The sequence below is a fragment of the Ambystoma mexicanum genome, chromosome 2p, assembly GCF_040938575.1.
Source record: "Ambystoma mexicanum isolate Mex_15411 chromosome 2p, UKY_AmexF1_1, whole genome shotgun sequence".
NCBI lineage: Eukaryota > Metazoa > Chordata > Amphibia > Caudata > Ambystomatidae > Ambystoma > Ambystoma mexicanum.
Window position 1 is genome coordinate 2,458,675 of NC_090923.1, and position 17,312 is coordinate 2,475,986.

Sequence of the window (17,312 nt, forward strand, 5' to 3'; positions counted from 1 at the left end):
ACACTGCGCATTGCAGCCGCCCTTTAAACTCGCTCCGCTCCGACGCAGCCTACCCTCTCCTCTCCCCTTCATGCCTTGGCCGCCCGCATTCTACCTCGCACGCCCTCGAACCCTGCCCCACCTTTGCTTCTCAAATTAACCACAAACCGTGGGCAACAACAAGCAGCGCTCAGATACCTGAGGGCTCGCAGCGCTATACAAAATGCCAAATTATTAAATTATTATTATTATCCTTAAACCCCCCTAGACATCTACGGGCTTCCGTTCCTACGGCGGGCATGTCGCGTTTCAGGTCCCTTTATCCCCCGACCGACCTTCTAACGCTTGTGTTTATGCCAAGCGACCCAACTCTTAAACTCCCTCCCATTCAGAACCGACGGTATTGAAAATGCAGTGTGCCGTTGCTGTCCATCGTGCGGTGGCAGCACATCCCGCTCCGCCATTAAAATAAGGGTAGGGATTTGGTTGAACCTAGCCCTTCATGTTGCCAGACGTACCGCGTTTGTTTTTTGCATAGGCCTCAGAGGGGATTCGCACCTGGGACCAGCTGGGTTAGCGCCTGCTTTACCGCGCTTTGAGCTATTATAGAACTGCTAGTTAAAACTCCAGCGGCTGCCCGAGCCACAACTTGCCAGCTGTACCCCAACCTGTGTGCTCCGCGAATGACCCACTGTTCTAAACCCCGGCACACCGAGCCCCTTCCTTGCTGTGCTATGACATAATCATCACTATTATCCATCTGAAAATTGCACGGAGGGCCAAATTTGCGGGCAGAAAAATGCAGAAACAGGCTGCCGCCCCTGCATTATCTTTCCACAAACGCCATTGCCTGCCTCGCCAAAACTACAAGCAGCACAGCCGCAGCCGGGCCCACTAGCTTTGCGCCCCCCCCCCGTTTCACAGGAGCCCCTTCCTCGCTGTGCTTTAACATAATCATCACTATTATCCCTATTGAAAATTGCACGTAGTGCCCAAATTGCGGGCAGGAAAATGCAGAAACAGGCTGCAGCCCCTGCGTTATCTTTCCTCAAACGCCATTGCCTGCCTCGCCAAACTAACCAGCAGCACGGCCGCAACCGGGCCCACTAGTTTTGTGCCCCCACCCGTTTCACAGGACGCACGATATGGCCGTATCTTGTTGCCGACAACCAGCCCTCGGACACAGCCTCTCCGCCTTTATATACTAACACATAAAAAGGCTCCATCTTGCTCTCAACGCCGCGACCGCTGACAAATGCCCTCTACACTTTTAAATGGCAGCCAAACCATGACTAGCCCCTGCTCTCACCCTTGCAGTACCTTCTCTTCCGGGCCTGCCAGAGCCGAGCCCCGCTTTCCCTTCTCTCCTCGCCCTGCTCCTTACCCCACGCCCATACTTAGCTGACGCGAAGTTCCTCCTGGCTGGAAACCGCATCCCAGACTGGAAGCCCTCTTCCTCCGGGTCAGGAACACTGTCCGGCATCCTGAGCAGCAACAAGACTGGAAACCTTCCTCCTCTGTGTCCGGAACTGCACGGCACGATCCATCGAAACAAAATCCACGATCCGGTGGGGGCAGGGAACCGAGAGAGAATGTGTTTGTATCTGGAACAAACCCGTGCCTTTATGAGGCCTGCTTCTCCCTCGGCTCCCTGCCCCGCCCCTTGCGTTTCGCGCGCTCCCGTCCCTTCCGGGGGCGGGCTGTGCGTTCCTCCCCCATCCCCGCCCCCCTGACCTTCTTCTAGAGTAGTTGGGGGGAGGAGGCCAGCTGGGCAGCCCCCACTAAGGGGCGGCGCCCACCATGCCATCTTTGTTGGCGCGTTCGCCCGCCATTCTCTTGAGCACTGTTACAGATGGGCAGTGTTTTCACATCTCAGGAAGGCTAAAAACAGGCGCCCCGAGAGCTGACTAAGCACTGCACTTGCAATAAGGGCCTGCAGAGGCCCCCACAGAAGCAATGCTGCAGCTGAATGTGAAGTGTGGGGAGCAGTAAAGGGCTCCCCCAGGCCTGCGGTTATTGCATAGGAACCAGGGTGTGAGCTGCGTGCAGCCCCGTGAGAACGTCCAGAGACCAGAAGGGTCCATGCAGCTTCTGATTCTCCTTTTTAATTCTCTCACTCTTTTTCCAAAACAGAGAAAAGACTCTAAGTCCCCCTAAGCACTGCCCATTTTCTACCCAGAAGCCCCTTAAAAGCTAACGAACCCGCGCTTTTTCAAGAAGCGCTGTTCCTATAGGGCTGTCAGTGGCGGTCTGAGGAGTGCTGGGGAGCACGGGTGAAAGAAGGTTTTTTGTTATTTACCGAAATGTATTTACTGCACTATATTGTATAGTTATTCTCACTTTTTTTAAGCAAACCATTTTGTATAGCACACCAAGACCTATTTTGGGAATGACTATTGAACGGATATATTAGATACTGCATTAAGCTTGGTGATGTGATCCTTACTGTGTTGCTGTCCGTGAAATGGGCACTAAAAAATGTACCCTAAAAACTGGAATGCCACTCGCAATTCCGCCACGTCCACCTACCGAAGGACCCCAAGAATGGCAGAAGTGAGTGCGTCCAACTCAAGAGCAAAGCATGTACACTCGGCAGCGAGACACGCAGGCTTTAGGCCGCGCCGATCAATACCACTCAGCTCCCACATCAGCTTGTTCTATGCTAAAGGCTGCGGTGAGCATAACACTGGGAATCCCGAGATTGAATATAATGGAAATAAAACCAGTAACAAAGCAGTTACAAGAAATGCGTCGATACACGCGCACAGTGCCCCACTCACACAACCTGTGACGGCTAGCGTAATGAGTGAATTAGTTGTGAATAATGGTGCCTCATTGCCATTTAGCTTATTACAAGTAAAGATGGTCCAACTATCGGGTGAAATCACCGATACCACGATGGCATCTGCCTCCTTAACAGAAGAATTGTGTCCCCCAAATGTAACAGTGCCAATTCTATCAGATACTGCTGTAAAATTAAGGGAGCCAGTCCGCTGTTCCGTGGCAGCCCAAAAAAGATGACGGCAAGCCCACGAACAATTGACAATGGCGCGGGAAATAGACGGAGATGCACTGGATTTTATGAAGTTATCGAGCAAATGCTCCTGGTTAGTCCATCACCAGGAAGACAACCATGATGACAATGCCCCTACATGGGATGAGCACATGCTCCTGGTTAGTCCATCACCAACTAAAAGTATGGCAAAAGGAGATATATCAATAGAGATTCAGGAGAACCTTGTGAATGAATTATTGTCCTTTGTTGCCCCTACTCCGAGGCGTTCTAGATTTCAGGAAATGGCACAGGCTACAGATTTCTTTATCCATAAAGATCAATCGACACGCTTCTCTTTCCCAGAAGCCCCGGCCTTGAAGAATACCCCAGGAGCCATGAATACAGCCCTATTAACTACAGCGAAATTGTATGAAATATTAGAGAATGAAGTGAGTAGGCAAATCTTAATGATTGAACAACTCACTGACGAAGTATGCAGTATAGAATGACACCTTAGACCCATTCCAACATCTGGCCCGTTACTAAACAAGACTCATCCTAACCAAGACTCATCTGAACAACAAGAGATTGATAACATTGTAGAGAGAGACACGCATCAAAATGAATGCGCTGTGGACATAGCCTGCAATATATAAAATACACAACAGTTGGTAGAACACGTCCACTACCACCAGGCTTAACTAGGTTATTGTCTATGTGACTAAAAAGTCACAGGAGCAGAGAGAAGGGGCATACTAGGTATCCCTTTGGCACTCCACTGAAGGTGGTGTGTGCCAATCTCTCAGACTATAGTGTTTTGGGAGAGATACTAAGCATCTCTCTATCCTTAAGAACTGCAGTTACTTGAGGATATAGAGAAATAATCTTAAAGGAGGACCCTAAAGGTCCCCAGAAACACTGCCCATAAGGAGCTGTGTGCTGCACTAGGAAAATACAGATATCTTTAAGAGCTATGGAGCAGACAGACTCCATGGTGCAGGTAGCTTACAAAAAATAGAGTTCCAAAAGACAGAGCCCACAAGAATGGATGAGTGGAAAAGGGCTCCACTCATTCAGGATTGAAAGAAAAAGGTCCAGACATCCAGCAAAAAGTGCTGTGGGTCTCACTAGGAGAGGGTATGAAGCATGAAAATGATAAATCTCCCTACTGAGGGACAGGAGAAACTAATTCACTCCTGGAAGGCTCTCTTGATCCAGTCGGTCATAATTTCTGGGGAGACCATCAGCATTCTTATGTTGGGTACCTGACCTGTGCCCAATAGTGAAGGCAAAGCTTTGTAGGTTTATGGACCACCTGAGCAATTTGGGGTTTTCTTCTTTCATCTGCATCGGGATGGTGGTCAGTTTGAATCTTGAAAGTAGTTCTATAGAGGTTTGGTCTGAATTTCTTCAGGACCCACACAATAGAAAAACATTCACATTCAATGGTTGTCCACCTTGTTTCACTACCTTTTAATTTTCTACTAATAAAGCAGATGGGGGATCCGTGCCTTTGCTATCAAACTGGCTCAAGACTGCTCCTCTCCCTGTGTTGGGAGCATCAGTTTGGACTGGGAAGGCCTGAGTGTTACCTGGAGGGATCAGCAATGGAGCTTTACAGGGGGCATGTTTCAGCCCCTGGAAGCCTTTGTCACAGTTCTCATTCCATTTAAACTTTTTAGGATACTTGGGAGAGGATGTGGTATTCAGAGGAGAAGCTCTGGTCCCATAGTTCTCGGTGAAGTTCCTCTAACAACCAGTAAGTCCTAAGAAGGCTGTTACTTGAGTTTGAGAAGTTGGAGTGGCCCAGTCCTGTGCAGCCTGTTCTTTGCTGGTTAAGGGCTTGATCTCTCCTCCTCCTATCTCATGCACAAGGTAGACCACTTTACTCTGAGCAACTTGGCATGTACTTGCTTTGATGGTAAGAATGGCCTGTTGAAGGGCCTGCAACACATGTCCCAGGTGGTCAAGATGTTCTTCCCAGGGGTAGTATGCCAAGTATGCCATGCAGAAGTTCCCTAACCCATTCTGGAAAGCTGCCTGCTGACGCAGGTCTTCCAGAGAGGGACACTCTCTCTGTCCCCTACTGAAGTCTGCCCTTGAGGATCCTCCTTCTGCAAGAAAAGTCTGCAGCTTAGGATGGTCTCTTGGATCCAAATCTTCTAGACAGGGTTGGATCTCCTCCTCTCCTGACTCATCATAAGAGGGTTTATTTAATTATTTATTGGGCATTTTTATGACGCTTATACAACAAATAAATTGTGTTCCAAAGCACCCACAGGGCAAGAGGGAGGGAACATGGGATATAAAACAATGAATACACAGGACGATAAAGACAAACCCCCTAGGCCTTGTCAGCATTCAGAGTGTGCAAGTGCAGAGATAGGAGAGGGGAGGGGAAGAGGGAGAGGGAGGGGAAGTGCTGGTGTGCCCATGCCTGTGAGTGAGCAGCAGGTGTAAGTGCCCAGAGTGTGCAAGTGCAGAGAGAGGAAAGGGGGAGAGGGAGGGGAAGTGTTGGGGAGCCCATGCTCGTGAGTGAGCAGCAGGAGTAAGTGCCCAGAGTAAGAAATGCAGAGAGAGGAAAGGGGAGGGGAAGGGGGAGAGAGAGGGGAAGTGCTGGAGTGCCTCTGCTCGTGAGTGAGCAGCAGGTGTAAGTGCCCAGAGTGTGCAAGTGCAAGGAGAGGAGAGGGGAGTGGAAAGGGAGAGGGAGGGGAAGTGCTGGGGTGCCTGTGCCCGTGAGTGAGCAGCAGGTGTAAGTGCCCAGAGTGTGCGAGTGCAGAGAGAGGAGAGGGGAGGGGAAGGGGAGAGGGAGGGGAAGTGCTGGGCTGCCCGTGAGTGAGCAGCAGGTGTAAGGGCACAGAGTGTGCAAGTGCAAGGAGAGGAGAGGGGGAGAGGAAGGGGAAGTGCTGGGGTGCCCATGCTCGTGAGTGAGCAGCAGGTGTAAGTGCCCAGAGTGTGCGAGTGCAGAGAGAGGAGAGGGGAGGGGAAGGGGGAGAGGGAGGGGAAGTGCTGGGGTGCCCATGCTCGTGAGTGAGCAGCAGGTGTAAGTGCCCAGAGTGTGCGAGTACAGAGAGAGGAGAGGGGAGGGGAAGGGGGAGAGGGAGGGGAAGTGCTGGAGTGCCTGTGCTTGTGAGTGAGCAGCAGGTGTAAGTGCCCAGAGTGTGCAAGTGCAGAGAGAGGAGAGGGGAGGGGAAGTGCTGGAGTGCCTGTGCTCGTGAGTGAGCAGCAGGTGTAAGTGCCCAGAGTGTGCAAGTGCAAGGAGAGGAGAGGGAAGGGGAAGAGGGAGAGGGAGGGTAAGTGCTGGGGTGCCTGTGCTCGTGAGTGAGCACAAGGTGTAAGTGCCCAGAGTGTGCAAGTGCAGAGAGAGGAGAGGGGAGGGGAAGGGAGAGAGGGAGGGGAAGTTCTGGGGTGCCCGTGAGTGAGCAGCAGGTGTAAGGGCACAGAGTGTGCAAGTGCAAGGAGAGGAGAGGGGGAGAGGGAGGGGAAGTGCTGGGGTGCCCTTGCTTGTGAGTGAGCAGCAGGTGTAAGGGCACAGAGTGTGCAAGTGCAAGGAGAGGAGAGGGGGAGAGGGAGGGGAAGTGCTGGGGTGCCCATGCTCGTGAGTGAGCAGCAGGTGTAAGTGCCCAGAGTGTGCAAGTGCAGAGAGAGGAGAGGGGAGGGGAAGGGGGAGAGGGAGGGGAAGTGCTGGAGTGCCTGTGCTCGTGAGTGAGCAGCAGGTGTAAGTGCCCAGAGTGTGCAAGTGCAAGGAGAGGAGAGGGAGGTTAAGTGCTGGGGTGCCTGTGCTCGTGAGTGAGCAGCAGGTGTAAGTGCCCAGAGTGTGCAAGTGCAGAGAGAGGAGAGGGGAGGGGAAGATGAAGAGCGAGGGGAAGTGCTGGGGTGCCCGTGAGTGAGCAGCAGGTGTAAGTGCCCAGAGTAGGAAGTGCTAGTGTACTATCCTCTGTAAAATAATTTAAAAAATAAATGGGTATGTGCAGGCCTACACGGCTGAAGGTGATTGGGTGTGGGAAGCCAGTGCCACGAAGGACACATACGGGCCCTGGTCACCAATCACAGCGATCGTGAGATTAGCAGGGCAGGGAAGACGGGGGAGGGGGTGAAAAGAAAAGTCTTGAGGGGCTTCTGGAATTTGAGGAGGTCCGACTCAAGACGAAGAGGAAGGTGGAGGCTGTCCCATGAGAGGGAGCCAGCTGTGGAAAGAGATTGGCCTCCAGCCCTTTGTTTAGTGAAACACTTGACACAAAGAGAGTTGGTATCAGAGGAACAAAGAGGTCTAGAGGGAGAGTATTTAGTGAGAGCAAGTTTCAGATAGTGTGGTCCCTGTCCCCAGACAGCCATGTGGATGATGCAGAGGTATTTGAACTTGATCCTTGCAGAAACCGGCATCCAGTGGAGAGATTTTGTAGAGGTGTGGTCCTTGGGCTTGAGGCCAAGGATAAATCTTGTTGCCCTATTCAGGGTTAGCTGGCGGGGTCATAGAGAGAAAGAAGGAAGATTCGAAAGAAGGCTATAGCAGCAGTGTAGCCTAGAGAGAAACAGAGCTTGGGTAACATTGAGCTTCTGGGGGAAAGTGAGAAAAGGGAGAATTCCTTTGAGAAGGATGAGTTGAAAGTTGGATATCTTGGCGATGTCCTGAGTGTGAGGGAGGAAGGAAAGAGAGGAGTCGAAGAGGAATCTAAGTTTTCTGGCTTCAGAAGAAGGAGAAGGAGGAGAGCCCAAAGCGGATGACCAGATAGAGGGGAAGAAAGAGGGAGCAGGGGACCCAATTAGAAGGATATCATTCTTGCTGGCATTGAGGCAGAGATCGTTGGAAGTGCACCAAGTCTGAATGGAAGATAGGCAGTCTGGGATGATGGAAGATGCATGAGGGTCAGCAGGAAGTTTGAAAAAGAGTAGTGTTTCATCTGCGTAACACTGGAGGTTCGGGGAGAAGGCGGAAATGTGGAGTGCCAGCTGAGCAAGGTAAGTGTTAAAGAGCAGGGGGAGAGATTGGAGCCCTGGGGACCCCACAGGTGGAGAAAGGGGTGGGTGAGGAGAACGTGCCCACAATAACCTGGGATGAACGCTCATTAAGGAAGGAGGTCAGCCAATCCAGTGCCTGCCCAGAGATACACACAGTATCATGGAGCCATTTTTAGGATGGAGTGGTTGCCGTTTCGAAGGCAGCGGTGTGATCGAGTAAAATGAGGACAGCTGGAGAGTTAGAGTCACAAGATGCAAACAGTTCTTCACGGGTGTTCAGACAAGCAGTTTCCTTGTCTCTGGATGCTTGGAATCCAGATTGATGGTCGTCGAGACCACCACCAAGTTCAGTGTGTGAAGTAAGTTTGGGCGAGGGCAACTTCTCCAGGAGGTTCACAAGGAAGGGGGTGATAGAAAGAGGGTGGTAGTTGGCTGTACTGATAGGGTCTGCTGAAGGTTTTTTCAGGAGGGGCGCACAGGGGAGTGCTTGAGGGAGGAGGGGAAAAAACCTGTAGCAAAAGAGTGGTTTTAGAAATCAGCGAGTGCCGGAGCAAGAGATACAATGTTCTACTTCATGGTTCTGGAAGAGCAAGGGGAAACCTGTTTGGATGAGACCTTTGTAGAGCAGAAGGAGGGTGGTAGGCCATTGGAGGCAAGGGAGTGTGGGAGGGGTTGGGTTGAGAGGGTAGAAATGGTGCTCGGGATGTTCAGCATTTTAGTGGTGAAGTGTGTGGCCAGTGCGTTGCAGAGGGCCTGGGATGGAAGAGCGGGGAAGGAGACTACATAAGAGTTGGCTAGTTCCCTGCAGATTTTAAAGAGTTCAGCCGTGTTGTTGGATGCACCCAATACCCGTGTCTGGATGTGGGCACTTTTCTTGGCACGGATGGCGAGTTTGTATTGCCTCTGGAGCAGGCGGCAGGCCTATTTGTCAGAGGATGAGCCTGCGGTTGCCACTTCCATTCCACAGCTCTGAACTTGCATATCAGGGCTGAAAGTTCGGCGTCGTACCAAGTATTATGCTTGGAGGCAGGTTCCAGGTGCAACCTCATGACTGAGGCAAGAATGTCCAGAGTGCTAGTAATGGCCAGATGGAGGTTGCTGAGAGCAGAGTCAGAGGTAGAGTCCGGGGTAGTGGGATGGGGGATGAATGTGGATGAGAAGGCAGCAGCAGGTGACACTTGTTTCATCGGACGGATGTTCATGAACGAGGTTGGCAGGGCTGGGGGAGGTGCAGTCAGAGGGCCTAGGGACCCAGGTGGGAGGAGCGAATGGTCTGACCCGGAGAGAGGCGAGACCAATGGAGGGAAAGAGAGAGATCAGAGTGGTTGAAGGGGTCTAGAGTGTGCCCTGCCATGTAGGTAGGACCAGAAGGGAGAATGGAGAGGGAGAACGAGGTACAGAGGTCAAGGAGGAGAGTGGATGCTGTGATAGCAGAGTCCAAGTGGATGTTGAAGTTGCCCAGGCGAAGGCGTTTAGAGGAGGTTGAGAGGAGCAGAAATCAACACATTCAGAGAGGAACAGGGTGGCCGCGCCCGGGGGCCTGTAGGTCGTGGCAATGGTCAGAGAGGAGGAGGGAGAGATGACCAACTGGTGGCAATGTACATTTTAAATATAAGCCCTGCCTGAGTTAGGGTATGGTGCATGGTACTGCTCATGACTACAGTCACATCCATGTTGATGTCACACATGTTTCAGCCCTGTAGGGCCGGTTCCATTGTGAAGGTTTATGGGTATTCTTCCCAGACATGCTGGACCTTACCCTTCTGGCAGGAATGTTGCCTGAGGTGGATTGCATCTCTTTGTTCCTTTGCAAGGGCAGTTAATACCCTTTCCCAGGGACATCCACTCCACACGAAACTAGCCTGTGAACAAGAATTGAAGGGCACCTCCACAAAATTCTTGGTGATGCATATCTAAGGCCGTTGATCCTAATGAGAATGGAGGGGGTGGGGTAAGTGTACACAGGGGGAGTTCTGTTCAGTTGATGAAGGGTTCAACCACCTTGTTTCTCTCTGCCTTTGCCTCTCCTTACTATCCCATCCACTTCCTCTAGCACAAAGCACTTTGGTTGTGATGTCAGAAGCGCAAAGCCCACTTCTTTCAAGATCTGTGATAGGACCGCTAAAGCAGGCTACATTTAGTCAAAGAATCTCTGGAATTTTACTTTAAAAAGAAGGGGTCTCACACCCCTTCTTTAGATTATCTTTTGGACTCCAACCCTTCAAGAAGATTTTATTGGATCTCTATTGGGAGAGTTAATTTCCAGAGCCGTTCACCAGGAGGTGAAGAGTGAGTGTACAAGGCAGAGGTGGGCTCTTTTCTCTAGTTATCCCCAGGGCATATTGGGAGTGAAGCGGCTGCTGGAACAAGACTCGCCTGTCTGCCAGACACACTGCTGCCAGGACCTCAACTTGGTGAAGGACTCCTGAAGGTGTGTACAAGCCTCCCTTACTGGGAGACAGAGAACAAGGACTAAACGTATCCCTGAGACCCATGAGTGAGACTCACAGAATCCAGAGAGTCAATACAGCCGAGAGGAATATGTTTCATTGTATTGAACTGGCCGAAACCATTGTCATACCGCTTTCACTGTATCTCCAACCAGCAACCGCCGGAGCTGCCTTTGACACTCAACAAGCTTTCTAACTCAAACTGCATGTTCGACCTAGTGCGCTGCTGCACATGCTACTGGAGCACGCAATTTCCTCGGCTCGAACTACAAGCTCCTTTGTTGCACCTACTGCCATCGAACTGCCGATTCCTGTGGCAGCCTCTTTGCTGCGGATCGCCATAGTCACTCAAATGATCCTGGTGGACCCTGACCATAAGACGCAGCACTGAACTGCTCGAACAGAGCCCGCGCATCCAGTCGCCAGTCTCTTCGCTATCTACGCAATCAATGAACTGACCTTTCGAGTGCGTCATCGAACCGGTCCAGCTGGCCAAGGCGTCCAGTCACAAGCCTTTTCGAACTCTCCATCGAACCGACTCTGGTGGCCCTTATGATTTGTTTATCTCCCAGCATAGACTTTGTACAATGAGCCCCTTTCAACCCTTGCTTGACACTGCAGCTCGCCTCAGATATCATGACCCCCGCCCCAGAACTGCCTCAAACTGCCCGAACAGTATCGACCTGCCATTTCCGCCTTGTTCAGATTGCAAAGAAGGCACTGTTGGTCCCTAACTGGCCCCTTGGTCCATTCGGGTCCTGAGATGTGTTAGGTCACCTGGATCACATTTTCTCAAGATATACCCTTTCGCAAAGAACATTGTAGTAATTGAATTTGTCTTTTCTCCCCATGATTCTCATCCGGAGTGCTCCATTCTTTAGTTTCTGAATATTCTCTGTTCGCCCGGAGGACTGCATTCTCTAGTTTCTGCATTCTCTAGTTTCTGCATATTCTCTGTTCTCCCGGAGGGCTGCATTCTCTAGTTTCTGCATTTTCTCTGTTCTCCCGGAGTTTCTGCATATTCTCTGTTCTCCCGGGGGGCTGCATTCTCTAGTTTCTGCATATTCTCTGTTCTCGTCCGGAGGGCTGCATTCTCTCGTTTCTGCATATTCTCTGTTCTCCCGTAGGGCTGCATTCTCTCGTTTCTGCATATTCTCTGTTCTCCCGCAGGGCTGCATTCTCTCTTTTCTGCATATTCTCTGTTCTCCCGGAGGGCTCCATTCTCTTGTTTCTGCATATTCTCTGTTCTCCCAGAGGGCTGCATTCTCTCGTTTCTGCATATTTTCTGTTCTCCCGGAGGCCTGCATTCTCTCATTTCTGCATATTCTCTGTTCTCCCGGAGGGCTCCATTCTCTCGTTTCTGCATATTCTCTGTTCTCCCGGAGGGCTGCATTCTCTCGTTTCTGCATATTCTCTGTTCTCCCAGAGGGCTCCATTCTCTCGTTTCTGCATATTATCTGTTCTCCCGGAGGGCTGCATTCCCTTGTTTCTGCATATTCTCTGTTCTCCCGGAGGGCTGCATTCTCTCGTTTCTGCATATTATCTGTTCTCTTGGAAGGCTGCATTCTCTTGTTTCTGCATATTCTCTGTTCTCCCGGAGGGCTGTATTCTCTCGTTTCTGCATATTCTCTGTTCTCCCGTAGGGCTGCATTCTCTCGTTTCTGCATATTCTCTGTTCTCCCGGAGGTGTGCATTCTCTCGTTTCTGCATATTCTCTGTTCTTCTGGAGGGCTGCATTCCCTTGTTTCTGCATATTCTCTGTTCTCCCGAAGTGCTGCATTCTCTCGTTTCTGCATGTTCCCTGTTCTCCCAGAGGGCTGCATTCTCTTGTTTCTGCATATTATCTGTTCTCTTGGAAGGCTGCATTCTCTCGTTTCTGCATATTCTCTGTTCTCCCGCAGGGCTGCATTCTCTCGTTTCTGCATATTCTCTGTTCTCCCGTAGGGCTGCATTCTCTTGTTTCTGCATATTCTCTGTTCTCCCGGAGGGCTGCATTCTCTCGTTTCTGCATATTCTCTGTTCTCCTGGAGGGCTGCATTCCCTTGTTTCTGCATATTCTCTGTTCTCCCGGAGGGCTGCATTCTCTCGTTTCTGCATATTCTCTGTTCTCCCGGAGGGCTCCATTCTCTCGTTTCTGCATATTCTCTGTTCTCCTGGAGGGCTGCATTCCCTTGTTTCTGCATATTCTCTGTTCTCCCGGAGGGCTGCATTCTCTCGTTTCTGCATATTCTCTGTTCTCCCAGAGGGCTGCCTTCTCTCGTTTCTGCATGTTCCCTGTTCTCTTGGAAGGCTGCATTCTCTCGTTTCTGCATATTCTCTGTTCTCCCGGAGTGCTGCATTCTCTCGTTTCTGCATGTTCCTTGTTCTCCCAGAGGGCTGCATTCTCTTGTTTCTGCATATTATATGTTCTCTTGGAAGGCTGCATTCTCTCCTTTCTGCATATTCTCTGTTCTCCCGCAGGGCTTCATTCTCTCGTTTCTGCATATTCTCTGTTCTCCCGTAGGGCTGCATTCTCTTGTTTCTGCATATTCTCTGTTCTCCCGGAGGGCTGCATTCTCTCGTTTCTGCATATTCTCTGTTCTCCTGGAGGGCGCATTCCCTTGTTTCTGCATACTCTCTGTTCTCCCGGAGGGCTGCATTCTCTTGTTTCTGCATATTCTCTGTTCTCCCGGAGGGCTCCATTCTCTCGTTTCTGCATATTCTCTGTTCTCCTGGAGGGCTGCATTCCCTTGTTTCTGCATATTCTCTGTTCTCCCGGAGGGCTGCATTCTCTCGTTTCTGCATATTCTCTGTTCTCCCGGAGGGCTGCCTTCTCTCGTTTCTGCATGTTCCCTGTTCTCTTGGAAGGCTGCATTCTCTCATTTCTGCATATTCTCTGTTCTCCCGGAGGGCTGCATTCTAACATTAAGGTTATCAATGCGGTGAAGCTGTTCCTTTCCACCAACTGGATTACTGCAATGCCCTCTTCCTAGGCACCTGGCCTAAAAACCTCCATAAACTTCAACTCACACAAAACAGTGCTCTTAGAGCAGCCCTTAGCATTTCTAAGAGGGAGCACATCTCTCCAGCTAGGAAAGACGTTCACTGGCTACCGGTAAAATAACGCATTCTCTTCAAAACACTGGCCATCACACACAGGTGCATTTCCTGTGATGCCCCACCTTACCTATCAGACGGAATAACCATCCACTCTTCAAAAACACCTACCAGGTCACATCTCTCCAACCAAATAGACGTACCCACCTTCAAAAGATCTAAAGCTGGAGGGTCCAGCTTTTTCAGCACCTGGCCCCCAAGAATTGGAATGCCCTGCCTACCGCACTAAGAAACGAAAAATCCTACTGAAAACAAAACTGTTCTATTAGGTCTAACTAATGTGCATTGATACGCTGCTCAAATAGTATCCAAAGTAATAGCACAATCTATGCCACTGTCCACAAATATATACTTTATTGTACTTGTGTCATTTGTTGTAACTATGACATGCTATGATTGTAAGTAAAGCCTTCTGTAACAGCACCACGATGCCCCCGGGCCGCTTGAGCGCTTTATAAATGCAAGTAAATAAATAAATAAAAAATAAATAAACATTCTCGCGTTTCTGCATATTTTCTGCTCTTTCCACAGAGGTGGATTTTTGTACCTTTTTTTTTTTTTTTTTTTGCAGGTGTGTTTATTGAAAATATATATATTTCTATAGAACCTTGATTGGTCATTCCCTTTATTTTGAGCTGTGACACTTTTCTGTATGTGTTACTACTGAGGCACATGGACACCCCTCTTAAGAGTTTAGCCCTTCCACGGCCCACATTAGCACAGAAGGCGAAGGAGGTATATTTCTTGACTGTGCATGTTTCACCATTATGATTGGGGTCACTGTTGGTTTTAGAATTGTGAAGGCTAAGTAGGTGATGTATTCACTACTCACCATTATACTCCTGCAGAGCAGAAATCATTTGCTCACACTAAGGGGGTAATTCATAGAATTTGGCGCACAAGTGGCACACGCGGCTGGCGCACAGTGTGCGTGTGCGGCAGTCTGCGCCAGCCGCGTGTGCCAAAACCCATTTCAGCGCACAGCATATTCATGGATTTTAACATCTGTAACCAGCCATGGCGCAGGGTGGTGCAGCGACCCTGCAGCAGTGCAAACTATGCCCCCAACCCCGCCCTGTGCGCCATGAACAGCGCACAAATCCAGTACATGGCGCAATGGCCAGTGGACCAACATACAGCCCCTCAAACACGAAAACGCGTGTAAAACTCCCTGCGCACCCCTCAGAATACATGTACCCCTCACGCGCTAGCAAAATCCCATGTAAAACTCCCTGCGCACCCCTCAGAATACACGTACCCCTCTCGAGCTACCAATATTGTGTGGAAAACTGCCTGCGCACCCCTCAGAATACACGTACCCCTCTCGCACTAGCAAAATTGTGTGTAAAACTCCCCACGCACCCCTCAGAATACACATACCCCTCTTGCACTAGCGAAATCGCGTGCAAACCTCCCTGCGCACCCCTCAGAATACACGTACCCCGCTCGCGCCAGGTAAATTGTGTGGAAAACGTCCCCCCTATGGTGTGGACTGCCTGTGGGGCATGGCCAGGGTGGATGGCTGCCTGTGAGGCATGGGGAGGGTGGATGGGCAGCCTGCGCGAATTTCGGGGGTGCACGGGAAGTTTCACACGCGACAGGCCCTGTGCGAGCGGGGTACGTGTATTTGTGGGGTACGCGGGAAGTTTCACACGCGATAGGCCTTGGGCGAGCGTGGTATGTGTATTTGTGGGGTACGCGGGAAGTTTCACACGCGATAGGCCTTGGGCGAGCGTGGTACATGTATTTGTGGGGTACGCGGGAAGTTTCACATGCGATAGGAATTGGGCGAGCGTGGTACATGTATTTGTGGGGTACGTGGGAAGTTTCACACGCGATAGGCTTTGGGCAAGCGTGGTACGTGTATTTGTGGGGTACGCGGGAATTTTCACATGCAATAGGCCTTGGGGAGGGGGGTACGTGTATTTCGTGGGTGCACAGGAACTTTTACATGCGTTTCGCTAGCGCAAGAGGGTTACGTGTATTCTGAGGGGTGCGCAGGGAGTTTTACATGCGATTTCGCTAGCGCGAGAGGGGTACGTGTATTCTGAGAGGGACGCGGGGAGTTTTACCCACGATTTCGCTAGCGCCTGAGGGGTACGTGTATTCTGAGGCGTGCGCGGGGAGTTTTACACATGATTTCGCTAGAGCGTGAGGGGTACATGTATTTTAGGGGTGCGCAGGGACTTTTACACACGATTTGGCAGTGTGGGTCCTCCAGGGTGTGCCCGCTCCCCAGGCCCTACGGGCAGCCCACACCACAGGAGACTACCCTACACCCCTGGCCATGCCCTGCAGGCAGCCCATCCAGCCTGGCCATGCCCCACAGACAGCCCACATGGCACCATGCACTTGTGAGCCCCAACACATGTCCCACCCAGCATTCATGGGCACCTGCCAGCAGGCCCCGACTCATGTCCCCCTGCAATCCCAGCCACCCAGCATTGACGGGCACCTGCCAGCAAGCCACAACTCATGTCCCCCTGCACCCCTAGCCACCCAGCATTGACGGGCACCTGCCAGCAGGCCCCGACTCATGTCCCCCTGCACCCCCACCCACCCAGCATTGAGGGGCACCTGCCAGCAGGCCCCGACTCATGCCCCCCCAACACGTCATCACGATCCACACTCATGGCCCTTATGGCCACCCAAATCCCACCCCACGCTACCCCGTCCAAACACCCAACCAAGTATTCCATCCACCCCACATTGAAATCCCCATTACATGATACATCCCAAATGGCAAGTATGCACATCAATACATGTTCGTCACGCACACACAATGGTTGCAAGTGAATGAGAAACCCCACATCGTGACATGCATGAAACCAATGATAGAATACCACACAAATGAAGTATGAAACCAAAATGTATTAAATATAAAAGCAAGGGAATGAAAGAAAACCACACAATAACAGAAATAATAAACAAAAGACTGCATGTCCAAAATAATAGAAAAAAAAGAATATGAATGCAGAATCCAAATAAATTCAAATTAAAATGGCTCCAAAGGGTTCGTCCATCAAAGCAAATCCAAAGGGAAAAAAAAAAATTGCTCCATGGTAAAAAATTAAAATAATGAAGTCTAATCCAGTCTTCAACTATATACAATGTACAAATCCAGGGTCCATGAGCCCAACAATCCAAATGAAACCGACAAAAATCCCTACCTAATAAACAACTATATACAAAAAGGTGGGGCATAGTCCATGCACCCCAAATTAAAGAAAAATGGAAAGGAAACCTAAGACTAATTAACTATGTACAATGGCGGCAGGCAAGTCATACGGCTCACTCTGTGATGTTCCGGGCCAGGGCATCATCGAACTCCACGTCGATGTCCCGGAGGTGGGCCTCTTCCCTGTCCGCGAGGTCTCGCAGGGACGCAGTCACAGCCTGTTCCAACTCCTTGCGAGTTGCCTTGATGCACTCAGCCCGCCTAAATGCCCTGCACATGGAGTTCTCCACCCTGACCATAGTGAGCCGTGCCTCCTCTGCCCGCCGCCGCTCCACATCTATCTGCTGGCCCAACTGCTGCCACACGGAAGACACTCCCATTCCAGGGTGCTCCTGCCCTCCGGCCGATGCCTGCTCCTCTGATGTTGATGGCCCCGAGCCATGATGCCTCCCACGTTGAGCCTGCCGCTGCCTCCTACGCAACTGCCTCTGCCAGCACGACAGCATCCGGGCTGATGGAATCCACCGACGCCGTCGTGCACGTGCCCTGCCCGATGATGCCGGCACATCCTCCATCTACTGGGGTCCAGTTGCTGGGGTATCCACCCCTGCTGGACCTCCCACTCCCGACTGTGGCAGGGATGGGATCTCCACTG